The following is a 13,917-nucleotide window of genomic DNA, read 5'->3' on the forward strand; positions in this document are numbered from 1 at the left end:
GTGAGGGGGCTGTGGGGTTTGGGGGGGGTTATGGGGGGGGTAAAGTCCCCGTGGGGCCGGGCTCGGGGCTTGCTGCGGGGCGGAGCGCCCCGGGCTGTGGTGGTGGCGAGTTGGAAACGAAACTGGGCGAGCCGTGCTTGGAGGGGGGGGGAGGGAAAAAAAACAGGGGTCATCGGGCTGCCCACGGGATTCCTGTAGGGTTGGTGGATGGGGTTTGTGTGTCCCTGTCCCCCCTCCCGGCTGCCTGCAGCCAGCCGCGTGCTCCGGGCAGCCCGGGCCGGGTGTCCCCGGCTCGCTGCGGGCTGGGGAAGGCGTCAGGTGCCAGCAGCGAGCAGGAGGGGGCTTCGCTTCCCATATTCCGCCCTCGAAGTTATTTCTGGGAGGCTGCTGCACGCCCAGGTAGCCTGAAGTCCTGGTGGTTTCACGTAAACAGCAGTGTTTAGGCTCGGTTAGACCAGCTGCGCTCTCACTTGGCTTTTCAGACATTTATTTAAGGCTTTAAAGTGAGTTCGGTTTAATAACGAGCTATGTTGGAGCAACTTCAGCAGTTCCATGCTGTCTGTACGAGCCGGGAGTTCGTAAACGGCTCTTGCCGAGCAGTCGCTGTTGAAATCCTTGTAAGCGATGGCAGAAGCTTTTAAAAGCACTGCTGCAAAATCGTTTTATGTTAACGCGACCAGGTAAGTCAGCGCTTCCTTCCCAGCCCCCAAGGTGCGAGTGACACAAGTGTTAGTAATGCCGATAATATTCGGGAAGGTTGGAAGTGGCTGCGTGAGGTATGTAAACAGCAGAGGGGGCGGGAGGCACGGAGGTGAGAAAACACCTGAGATAATTGAAGAGCCATCACGGATGAGTTTGCCGGGGAGTTACATTGCTGCTCTAAAGAGCTGAGGTGTTTATGAAGAAGGCTTTGTGTAAATGTTACTTCGTGAATGAATATACGGGTGGTATTTCGAGCGAAAGGTTCCCTGTGCTCGTGCATTTGGAGTCTGGCGTTCCAAACTTCCAGTCTCTGACTCAGGAAAGAAGCAGGTGTGGAGCCCTGGAAAGAGGAAATAAAATTACTGAATTTCAGAAGGGCGGTTCTTCCTTTTGCATTAGTTCGGAGCATTTCTAGAGAAAACTACCATAAAAGAACTTTTTAAAGTTTTGTGTTTAGAACAGAAAAGCTTTAGGTGATAGTTTCCTCGTTTGTTTTTTACAGCTATTTGTAAGGAAGCACAACCTCTGCATATTTCATACATCTGGTTTGTAGTCTTAATCCTATGTGACACAGAAGTTTCCATTGTAGATATTATACTAGGACTTGAAGTGAAAATATGCAGGGAACAGATGGCATTTAAAAAAAAAGTCCCTTTTTGTTTCTACAAATGTCTCTGAAATAAGAAAGAGGAGCATGCAGATGTGATAAGTATCACAAGCCAAGTGTAAGTGGACGCTTTGTGAGTTACTAGAAAAAACACGTTACTTTGAGAATGTTTTTGCAGGTTATGGTCACCTCGGCTCACAGATGTGAGTGCTTTGTACTTGGTGTTAGTGCCTCCTGATTTTCATCTTTTAAACTAGGAAATCAAGTCACTAAAGAAAAATAATCTTTGCTAGCATTTTTACAAAATGCTGAAAACATTTCAAGGAGTGTGGATTTTTTTAATAAAGAAAAATACTGTGGTTGGATCTGTGAGTTTTCTCAGTGTGAGATGTCAGTGAAGTTCTTGTCTTCACTAAAGAAAAAAAACTTTATTGAACAAAAACTATTGAATCAAGAGTTAGAAGTAGCTGTTTTCTTTTAATGTTTTGTTACAGGATGTTTGAAGTTAGCTATGTGGCTGCTGAATTGGTTTGGTTGTGAAGAGTACTTCAGGGCATGCTTTATTCATTTGCCTGAGCAGATTGGAAAAGAGCTGGTTATGTTAAGCAGAGCTAAAACATGAAGCACCTCTCTCCAGCAGAACGCTGCTGCTTCGTGCATGGGTACAGCTTTTTCTTGGCTTTGGAAAAACACAAACACGGGGCGGTTGTTGCTGTAACTTAAACAGAGCAAGGTCATAGTTACTGAGTTCCTCACTTGGTGAGGCAATCTGTGTAGCGGGGAGTTTCTTTGGGATTTTTTTTCGAATTTATTTGGAATTAAAGTTTTTTTTGATGAGGCAAGGGTGGTTTAGGTTTTGCTCTGCAGTGTAAGTAGCTGTGCCAGTGTGGCTTCTGTAGTGACCACGATAGCAGCTCGGCAGTACGGGCCTTTCGTTTCCATACGGGCAGTGGAAGCGCGGCTTCTCCTCACTTGTCAGATTTGATGCAAGGCAGCGAAGTTGGCAGAAACGTGGTTCTGCTCAGAATCCTTCACGAATGCCAGGGTGTTGTTTAACTTGTGCTCTGCAAGGTGGTGTGTTCCTGTTAAAATGTGCCAAACTTTAATGAGTTATTGTATGGTCAGGAGATAAATTTACATTTTTGGGAGTGGATTTAGATAGAGCCTGATAGCAGCTAAGCACCCACCATCCCATGCATGGTGTGCAAACAGTGTGCAGACCTAAAAAATTTCGGTTGAGTCAAGGCCATTAGCACAACAGCAAGCAGGAAGGGAAGTCTGTCGGTTAAATTAATCATATATTTTAGCAATCGGGCTGTGTTACCCTAAATTGGAATTTTTTGATTAAAGCGTGCTTAACTTTTTTCAGTTCCTGCCACCTCTAGCTGGGCTTCAGAAGTGTCTGGCAAAGAGAAGAATTTTAATACTTTATACTTCTTAGACCTTTCTGTAATTAGGCAGCAAAAAGACTTTGTAAAGTGTTGCTGTATGCAGTTCCCTAAAATGACTAATCTGAAATAGTTGCACTCCCAAGGTCTGGCTTAACAAAAATCCTTTGAACCAGTGCATCCAGACATAACTGAGGTTTTATACAGTAAGTGATGATCAAAACCATTTTTTTTTTTGCAGTGTGTGACCCTGTGCCTCCAGGGCTCTTGTACTCTAGGGGGCTCACCCGGAGCTACCAAAGTTCTAGGACTTAGTGTCATTCCAGCAAAAATGCTAGCCTATTTTTCTTCCTTTTTTTTTTTTTTTTTCCTTGGTTCCTTCCTTGAATCTTGTGATCCCTTCAAATGTGGTGGTTTTGTAGCCTTATCTTCCACCTTAAAAGCAGCATTTCAGCTTCATGGTGTGATGTTGGTGGCTCTCAGTAAGCAAAGGTACGTGCACCTAGTGTGTGTTTATGATGTTGCCTTTAATTCAAGTCTTTGGTTTTAGGAAGAAGTGAAGTATTTTGAATGAACTTCGCATGGAAATCTGTTTTGAACAGCTATTCTGTGTTCAGGTAGGCAGTGTCGGGGGATAATGGCATGGCCAAGAAGGACTGACAGGGGACAGAGGCTTAGCGTGGCACAGGCTGCGTTCCTGGATCGTTGTGGCTCTCAGGCCATAGTTGCAGCACCCGGAGCATGTGACAGTGACCATTGTGCTCTGGAACTTGCTCATCGCACAAGAAGGATGACAAACTCTCTTGTAAATAAAGGGCTGAGCCTGCCGTGGAGGTGTGTGGTGTTATGATGGGCACGGAGATTATTGTTCTCCACAGAGTGGCTGGTGCACTTATGGCAAAGCTTACTGCAAGTCTCCAGCCTCTCAGCAGAAAGGAGTGTTTGGCCATTGTGTTGCAGTGCCCCATCCGTCATCGAGGGATTAATCAGTATTCACATGAGGTGGTCTGAAAAGACCTTTGATGGTCCTCTTTAAAAACTCGGTGGGCCAACTCTGTTACCCTGCAAATGTTGAATTTATTACGATCTTCACTTTCTGTACTGGAAAACCTTCCTCTACTTTGTACTCGGTTTAAGCAGAGAAAAAGCTTACAGATGACTTAAATGTCTTCAGATTGGCTGGGCCTGATGGAGTGTGTCCTACAGCATTTAGGGAACCGAGAGCCTGCAGGGAGGGGAAAAGTTGCAGAGCACTGAAAAGGGGTGGAGCGCGTCCACTCGCAACGTTTAGAAACAGGCAGGACATGGGTATGGTCAACTTCTCCTCATGGAGGGACAAAAGAAGAGCATTCAGAGCAGTCTCTCCTGGGTCACAATGCCTTTGGTGTTTTCACTTCTGTGTGTTGAGGTAATGCTCTTACTAAACACACGGATTGTATGCTCGTGACAAATTCAAGTGGTGTGAAATCTATACAATGCATTTTAGTGTAGATGGGATTCAAATCGTGTTTAGGAACATTACTTTACACAGAATTCACAGCTGGCTAGGCAGCAGTTCCGTGAGAGAGTATCTGGGGGTTGTAGTGCTTCCTAAATCGTCATGAATCAGCAGCACCGCTGCTGCGAAAACTCACTTGTCATACTGGAATATGTAAAAGAGTTGTAAATATGGTAATGAAGCAGTTTTCCCGTTCTGCTGGGGAATGGTAGGTCTCCAGCTGAATGTGCCTTGTTCAGTTCATGATATTGTCATGCTCTGAGTAAGTTATGGCTAGGTAAAAGGGTCTGTAAAGAAGATAATAAGGTCTGGAAAGATATCCCCTGCGTGAAGGTTGAAAAATGAGATTGTTTAGCTCTGGAATGGTTCTGTACAACTTGTGTTTCATCATACACCAGGAGGTAACCTATAAAACAGCTTCAAGTTACCTGCAGGTGCAAGTGGGAGCCAGCTCTGACATCCTGGCACTGTCTGCAAGCTGTCAGGCTTGGTAGCTGGGTCACGTTAGTTTTTATCGTCTTCAGTACTTTGAACCTAAAAGCTTATAGCTTCAGCAATAAAACTGGAGCGATTGTGGCATTTTTTGTTTGTTTTTGGAAAATGTGGCTATGTTTGATCCCAGAATGTGCTGTTAACATCCAAAAAATCCGCTGCCAAGCAGCACTAGGATATGGGGTAGTCTGTGGTCTTCCCAGCTTCCCCTAAAAAAACTATTAGGATCGCCTTTAAGTCAGGGAACAGTGAAGTCCTGACCTGGAGAAAGATGTTTTCAAAGGTAGCTGCAGAGTTTCGTCAGCTCGCCCTATCTGTGGTGAGTAGGAGAAGCAGCTGGGGGCTGAAATGGCAACCACAGATATTTAGGTTAGCCACTGGGTGCGGGGACAGGCTTTCAAACCGTAGGAATAACCAAAACAGATTGTAGAGATACACTTGGAGGGTGCTGATATGGTAATCGTTCATGATTTACAGCTCCCCAAAATCTGCCAGTGGAGGTATGAATACCTGCATAATGGATTCCAGCCCACTGATAACGAACTTGTTTTGCTGATGTTTATTGAGACATTGTAGGATCAATTTTTGGACCTCTGCAGACTGAAGATGACTGTACAAATTCTTTTGGGGGACATTGCTTAATTTATTTTCAAAGTCATCTGATGGGAGAGGGTAGAACTAAGGTCTTTCAAATCTCAGGAGAAGGGGATGATCTATGAAACCTCTCAAGGTTTTTTTTTTCCAGATGTTTTCCTAGTATTCCCTAGTTTATTGTAGGACACTAGGACAGGAAAATGACATTGTTTAACTCTTAACTTGCATGCTGTACCTGCAGTGTACTGAGACAGGAATTCTCTGCAATAAAGACAAAGTTCAAACCCACTGGGCAATGTGTTGTCCATAACTCCCTGATTTATTTTGCTGAATGTCTCTCAGAGCTTCTCTGCCTAGATCACAGAGCTCCAGCAAAACAGCCCGAACATCCTAAGAGGATATCTCTGCCAGCTGCAGCAAATCATCTCATCACAAGGTTAGGGATCACTCCTTCTCCTTTTTTGTTTTCGAGGCCAAGACTAAACAAGTGGGATACTTATTCATGCGATTTATTTCAGATGTGTAGGCCTTGTTTTAAACTGGACTGTTTTCAGTGACATTTCTACATCGATGTTTGGTATTTTCTTTATCAGAGAGGGTGCTGAAAATGTTAAGCTGGTGGAAGGCAAACGATAGCCGAGTGTAAACCCCACAAACTGTAACGCAGGTGTTGTACACATGCTGGGAGGTGCTGAGTGAACGTGTCTTTGTCATGTCGTAGTCACAGATGAATAAATATTGGATTTCTTCATATTGTCCTGGACTTGATGTAAAATAGCTTGGAAGTAATCCAACCGGAGGGAGGGGTGGAGATGGTATGATTAGACCCACAGTGTAGGGCAGGAAGTAACCAGAGCTGGAATGCACTGCCTGGCCCACTTGGTAGTACTGCTCTCCTAGGGCTGGGGTAATGGTATTGAGGGGAAGTAGTCCTTTAGTTTTGTTTGGGAGAACGGCCTTTTACTTCTGGATGTCCTTCTCTGTTTGGTTTGTTGATTCCTTTTTTCTTTTTCAGTTTGCGAGTGGCATGCCTTCTTTTCTTATCCTTCATCTGGAATGCAGATTGTGCTTCTCTGTACTAGATCTATAGTCTGTTTTGCCTTGAAACAAATGTTTGGTATAGTCTGGTTGTATTTAATAATTTTTAACAAAGGAAATACGTTTTCCTCAGCTCTGAAATGAATATATTTCAATGTAAATGTCCTGTAGTAGTAATAACAACAACAGTAAAAGACTGGGTTGTAAAAGTACTTGGTCCCCTTTAGTGGGAAACACTCACCCTATTTTTTTTAAGGTACAGGAGAACTTGGTTTCATTTCTGCTTACAGCCTCCATCTCCGGAAGACAGGTAGGCAGGAGGCACGCAGTGTGCAGCAGGGCTAAGCCAGTAATTACATACTTGCCATTCTTTCCTTATGATGGGGAACATTATCCTGGTGCACGCTGCTAAGAGGTGGAAGTGACTTGGGTCAGGAAGGCTTTGGGCAGGCCACGCAGATGTGCTCTTCGTTGCCATTTCACTCGATCTATTGTGAGGTTTTCGAGGGGATGGCCATACCTTTAGAGGCAGCCGTGACAAGGCGTTGTGCTTCGGAAGGTTCAGGGCAGAGCAGAGCCCTGCCTTGACCTCGCATGCTTTCCAAAGCTCTGTAGATCAAAGTGCACTGTAGAACAGATTTCTGCTTCTCTTCTCTTGAAGAGCTAAATAGGTCTTCGGAAGTGATTAAAACTAGCAGAATGCCTTCTCCAGGTTTTAAAATACCTCACTTTGCAAAGTGCTAAAACTGCTGGAAAGTTCAGAACATTGTTCACATTTAAACACTATTTAACGCCCTTTAAATTAAGGGGGGCGGGGTGGTGTTTCTTATCAGTAGTGCCAATGTATACACTTGCTTAATAGAGGCGTGTGCAATACCTGGCATCCTGTTCCTTGCAGTAGGGGACAGCAGCGAGCAGGTTTTAGTATTTCAGGTAAATATGACAGTTCTCATAACTACCAATACTACATAACTATCACAGACTGCTAAGGGGGCATTGAAAGGCAGTAGACTCAAGTGGCACAGGAGAGGTCTGTGAGGAATGATGCTATTGTCAGTGGCTGTATGGTATCAAAGCTCTGGGAGTAATTGTTTGTGGACACCCTATCTAGAAAGTCCGTGCTCTCCCATTCTGTGCTTACAAGATGTTGAGTCTCCTGGTTCTTGCATGTTTAACACAGCACTATCTTTGTGCTCAGAATAAACTCTTCAAAACCCCCTGGAATGATTCAGTTGCAAATGCCAAGTTGCAGGTTCACACTTGCTCGCTGGGGTTCTGAGCCTTATCTTGCACAGGCTATTGTCAAGGTTCCCCAGAAGCCAGCTTTTCCAAAACTTGTGTTGGGCTTTTGTGCAAAATACAACTTGCTTTCACAGATGAGCTTGCAGGCTCTTGTCCGGGAAATCTTTGTCTCTGTGATTTGATTGTGGTACTCCTGTACGTCCTTGTGTCTTCAATTGTTGTTCAGAAAGAAAGAAATCATCTCCTTTCACCAGACCTCCCTGTGTTCTAAAGTATCTGTAAGTATTCACGAGACCGGGTCGTTAAAGGCTTTGCAAGGTATGTGGCTGGATGGATGTGTGTATCCGAGGAACTTGGAGGGAGGTAGGATTTGGTCAGTGTGACCTTTGAGAAATGGAAGCAAGCAGGTAAATGGGGAGGGTGTTTGTCAAACAGTACTGCACAGGGCACTGGGGGAGGTCTGTCACTACAGCAGAGTTTGAGGGTATAGCTGTGGCCACGTGGACCTTTCTTAACCTGGTTTCACTTTGCTGAAGTTAGTCATTGGATTTGCAGAAGTGTTCAGACCCATAACAGTTGGTGATTTTCCCCCACCCCTTACCTGTTACTCTGGAAAAACTTTTGCAGGGACAAGCTGCTGGCGTGTTTCCATCTGGGAATGGATGCATCTGCAGTGCTGTTTCTAGAACACAAAACAGTTTTGATGATTCTGCAGGATGGATTAATTTGCTTTAACGTGAAAAATAAGGTGTTAATCTTTCACTAATCGTTTTCACAAAATCCATTAATATCTGTGAGTACTCGGGAAGATTTTTTGATACACAATTAACATTTTAATTCATCATTTAGTGTTTTAATGGGCTCAGATTTCCATAATCCTATAAAATCCAATGAGAGTGCTGGGCGTTTTTAGATAGTAGATTTTTTTCAGCAGCCAGATACATTTCTAACAACGCTTTTCACGGTATTTTTAATTACTCAAATGCAAATGGCAGTTGTATTAAGCTGTTGGGGGTCTAGCTATGATAGGACAGGGACGAGTAAGAGGGGCAGATTAGAGTTGGAGTTCTGGCACACACCACCTCAGGCTTGTGAGCACTACCCGCAGTACGTGTCCTTCTGGATCATCCACATTTGTCCTCTCAAAATGCAGCCGGATTTCAGTAGTGAGACAGACCGAAGGTGTGTCTAGACAATTGTATTAATGGATCCTGAAAGCAAAATGAAAGAAAGTTTGTTTTGCAGATACTTTATGTAGGTGAACCTGCCATTATCTGCAGATACATGATCTCAACTTGAGAAGACTCAGCTCAACAGTTGTTATGACAACTATTGAACTAGTAATGCTGCAGTTGTCTTTTATAGGAAGGCCTAATAATATGTGCGAGGTTGAATCAAGATTTATAATTACGTTATTCTAAAAGGGCTATGTGCACAAATATGATTATCCTATTAAATGAAATGCTTCTCATAATACCAAGGCATGTTCTGGGGTTGGTTTTTTAGTTTGTTTTGGTTTGTATTTTTTGCAGGGAGAACAGGATAATGAAATGTCATGTTTTTTTGACATCCTTTAGGAAATCAGAAGCATGCTTTGGACTCCTCCTAGGTTGGGCTGCAGGCTGTGACTTGCTCTTTCTGTGCATGTACTGCGTGAATCAAGACCTGTCGTATTCTGGTGAAAACACAGGGAATTAATTCTTTGCCACAAACCAGCATACACCTGTTAAATGACACTCCACTCTGCAGAGCTGCAAAGTAGAAAGCTCTGTTGTGTGTGTTCAGGCATATCTGCTTGATTTAAAAACGAAAAGAGCTGCACAGAAAGAAAAGTGATGAGGGAAGTAAATTCTGTTCTGCCTTATGCGCCCATTAAATTGTTCACTAATTTTTCTGAATGCTTTTGCAACCCAGCTGACATCTGATCTTTAGGAATATTGCTGAAATCCCAGTTGAGTTTATAAAGATGGCCAGTTAGAAAAACAAATCTTTACTTTTAAGTAAACATGTTCTAGTTAGAGAAATACATAGAAATGCAGCGAAGTGAACTGGGATTGTGGCAGGGATTGACAGATCCTGTCTGTCTGACCTTCTGTAGTGCTGTTTGCTGGATTGATAAATGTATAATGAAGGGAAAACGTTTAATTTTACCCTGTTTTTCAGCAGAGGCTCCAAGGCTTTGATTTGCTGCTGCAAGAGAGGAGAAATGGAATTAGGGGCTGTAATTAATGGGATTCTCTGTAGATAGCAGAGCTGAAGGGGGACCCGAGGAGGTTTGCAAGGAACACAGAGGCAGAAAAAACATCCAGTCAAACTTGTCTGTTTTGGAAATGTGCACTGAAATGTGATGTGTGCTGAAACATGCGGTGTGAGCAAAGGTTCGAAGCACTGATTCAGGGCATCCCTGTTCAGAGGGTGCACACTAGGATGGTGAGGTGCAGCAGGAGACCCTGCGTCTGCCCAGCCTTGCTTCCTTTCTTCCCCTTGGGCAATTACAGTTTTGTGGGCCAAGGCAGGGGATAGAAGAGGATGCAATAGGAACAACACGCTGCTGATCAGGCTGATTTGTGCATTTTCTTAGGGTTTTAGGAAGATCTTTGTTTCCGATTAGCTCGTTTCTCCTGTGTTACGTTCTGGTTGATACAGGTCATGGTGTAACCTCGTTGGTTCACACTGCCAGGTATATATGGAAGGCTCAGCTTGAGAAACAAAGCTTCAGAAACTCCCTGGTACTCAGATTAACTCTGGTCATACCTATGTTAGGAGTGAAGTGAAAGTTAACAGAAGGATTAAAACAACTGGACATCTGTAATGAAGGGTAATGCAGCAAGAGCACTTTATGAATGGTGTAGTAGAGGATGTTTTTGACCTTAATGTTGTGTTTCCTTACCATAGTCTTTGTGTTGCTTTTAAATGGAATATGCCTGTGCGTTCCTTCCATTTTTGTGTTAAGCTTCTGATATTTAGACGAATACACAGTGAAATTTCATTATATAAAAAAATCTGATAACTTTCACTTTGTTTTGAACTCCAGTGGTAGAAGTAGTTTTGTAGCAACAAAAACAGGAAAAGATATTGCTATGAAAAAAAAAAAAAAAAAACAGATTAAACATTTAAATGCAGCAAGTGAAAATTGATCACTTAAATTGTTTTCATTTTAAAAAGATTAATTAAAACTGTTAGCAAGCAGAAGCCAAGTGCTAATACAGAAGTAAATATTTTATGTATTTATATTACTTGTCAGAAATTTGTCTTATGATCAATGAAAGAATATTTTGGGGTGGTTGATAGACAAACTTTTTTCTTCACCAAAGCTTATTACAGCAGGTTTAATTGCTCTGAAAAGAGGTATGGCTTTGTAAAGTGTCTCATTTAGTGATGCTCTCATTTTCTGCTTTGTATTTCCAGAAATAATTCAAAACTGAACACCAAGAGAAACAGATTAAATTTGCATTGACAAGCACCTTTGTTTGATTTCTTTGCTTGGAACTGGGAGTGGCTAGCAGGGATGATCTTTGGCCTTGCTGTTTTCCATAGTGAAGCAATTGAAGACCAGATTGGCTGAGCCATAAATGCAGTATGGGAAGGTTTGGGAGCTCAGCCTGCAGAATTTGTTTGTTCCACGCACGTGTTCGTGTGTGTGACCAAAGCGGGGCAGACCCATGTGTACTTTGAGGAATCTTTGCTGTATTCATTACTGAGTAGTTGGCAAAGGTCATTTCAGTTCTGCGTGTAGTCAGAAAGAGAAACAATGTTAGATATTAGGAAGAAAGGATGAGAAATGCAAAATTTTGCCACTGTATAAATTTATCATGCTCCCAGATCTTGAACATTTTATGCAGTTTTGGTGACCTGTATCTAAAAGATACGGTAAAGGCTAGTGAGGGTGATCAGAGATGTTCAGAAAGTTTCCACAAGTAGTCTGATTTAGCTTGGAATAGAAATGACTTGATGTGTATGTATATTATATATAAGAATCAGAAATATCTTGAAAAAGTGAATATGGTGTGTTCAGGTACGTGGGTAACACGAGAGCATCCAGTGGAACTGAGAGTAACGTTTTTATCGCCTCTAACTGAAGCTTGCATAAAGTACAATTAAACGCTGTCCCCTCTCAGTTGGGAGACAAAAACATATAAATGTGTTTAAAAAAAAAAAAAAAACAATTCAACAAATAGCCACTGACTGATAGTAAACTATAATACAAACTGCCTTAAAACTCTGCAGAACTCAGAAAGTGTGCTGGAACTCCTGTTGCTACTCGTGCTTATCCTTGCACTTTTTTCTTAAGAATTTACCGCAAGTTGTTATCAGAGCAGATTATTAATAGACTTTGGGTCTTGCCCATTATTATTTTGTGATATAGCTGATGTCAGTTATATGGTAGGTTGTAAAAGTGGTCTGTTGGCCAGGGTTCAGCATGTGAGAAGGCTGTGAAATCTAGCATAAGGGCTAGTCCTGGAGACAAAAACGCTTCGGTAGGAGCATTTACAGAAAGCTTTTGTTTTAACAAACAGAAAACATTGTGTTTTAATGTCTTATACACTATTCTTATAGTGATAATGCATGCAAAGGAAGATGATGACTGACAAGCAGTTTGTCTGTTGGAATAAGGAGCCATCTACAGGCTGTTATTGGCATACAGCTGTCAGGATGTGTATGCCAGAAAATACAGTTTTGGAAGGGCTCAAGACACAACTTTGAAACTTCTATCTGAAGCATGTCTTTTGTATGCTACTTGAAGAGAAATGGGCGGAGATTAAGCATCTTGCTTTAATCTGCAGCAACTTCTATGCAGATTTTCTTAAGCCTCCCAGTAACTGCAACATCCACAAGTGGGATTGTTTCAAAGTAAAAGTTATATCAACAGTTATAGAAGTGTCAAAACACTTGATAAAAGGTTTGAGAAGACGTGGAGGTTTTTCCTTTAACAAGTGTCAAGCTTTCTGATTGAGCAGCGACTGTCTGTGGGAGCTGAAGGCGAGAGGTTTGTAAATGTAGACAGCAGCCCAAAGTCCCATGTCTACACGTTGCACCAGGCTGTCTACGTGCATGTTGAGTTGTTGCTCCTTAACGAACTGCCCTGGTCACTGATAATCCTAAGGATATCAAAATAGCAGGTTAAGAGGCCTGAATCTTCTACATTGGTGGTGGGAATTCTTGCATGGAGTTTCACCCTGGTTTTGATTGTGCTGAGATATAAAAATATAAGTTTTGCTAAGTTCTGACAGGCTTTCGTTTTCCAGTTCTGAAAAATAACTGGAAACCTTTTTGTGAAGGGGAACCTAGCTATTGTACTTCCGTGGTGGTTTTATTTTTGTTGTGTATTTTGACCTCATTCTTCAAAATTGCAATTCTGTGGTGTTTGTTTATTTAGGTACCTTTAAGCACAGGAGCCAGTTCTGTGTGAGTTTTGCTCTGTTTTGGTCCCATCTTTCAGTTCAGTGTGAATCATTCCCGAGGTCCATTAAATCAACATCTTAATGATATGACTTTCCTCTGTCAGGAGTTTGACAGGGCTTAATTGCTCTGCAGTTTGTTCTGAAAAGCATATTTATTCAGAGGGCACAGTGATTAATCTTATTTAAATATATCCAACTCTGCATTGCCTGTGTCCCTGTTTTCTTCTGCTTACTACTGAAACGTTTGGTAGCAGCCTCAGAAGGTCACATCTGAAGGAGCTCTGTACCTGTGCTGAGTTCAGCATGGTAGGAGAATTGGTTTGTCTGCAGCAGGTGTTTCACACAGCTGAAAAATTACCCATTAATGTAATGTCTTGAGAGGTTAGTGCTTTTGTTGTTGTGACACTTACTAGCTTGTGGTATTAGATGCGATGTTCAGAAAGCTTCCAGGTCAGCATTGCGTATGGCCACATGTAATCTGTTCTTTCTTCATCTCTGCTGGTGCTCTGTCGGGGTTGTGAGGCTGCTTGTTTCCTTTCTGCTTCCAGAAACGTGATCGTGGTTCACATCTGAAGTGCCAAAATCTTTCCCTTCTCCAAACTCTCCTACACAACAGTAACATCTATTTCCAGAAAGAAGAAATGATATGAGGGTGAGGATAAAAAGGTGATGATTCTTACAGTATCACCTGTGTATGTTTATTTTGAGCTTCTATCAAACCAGTCTTAACTTTCAAAAAAAAAAAAAAAAAAAAAAAAAAAAAAAAAAACATGCTTAGCAGAGTAGAGAATGGCATAATGAGTGCAAGGAAAACCAAAAGTGTTCAAAGAACGGAACCACATCCAAACAAGGAAAACAAGCTCTGGCAAATCAAACATAAAGGCACATAAGGCATGCCTGAAGGGATCCAGACAAACGGCTGATGGCATAAAAACAGCAATGGAACCTCTCAGA

Source organism: Aythya fuligula, chromosome 8 (assembly GCF_009819795.1).
Source record: "Aythya fuligula isolate bAytFul2 chromosome 8, bAytFul2.pri, whole genome shotgun sequence".
Classification (NCBI taxonomy): domain Eukaryota; kingdom Metazoa; phylum Chordata; class Aves; order Anseriformes; family Anatidae; genus Aythya; species Aythya fuligula.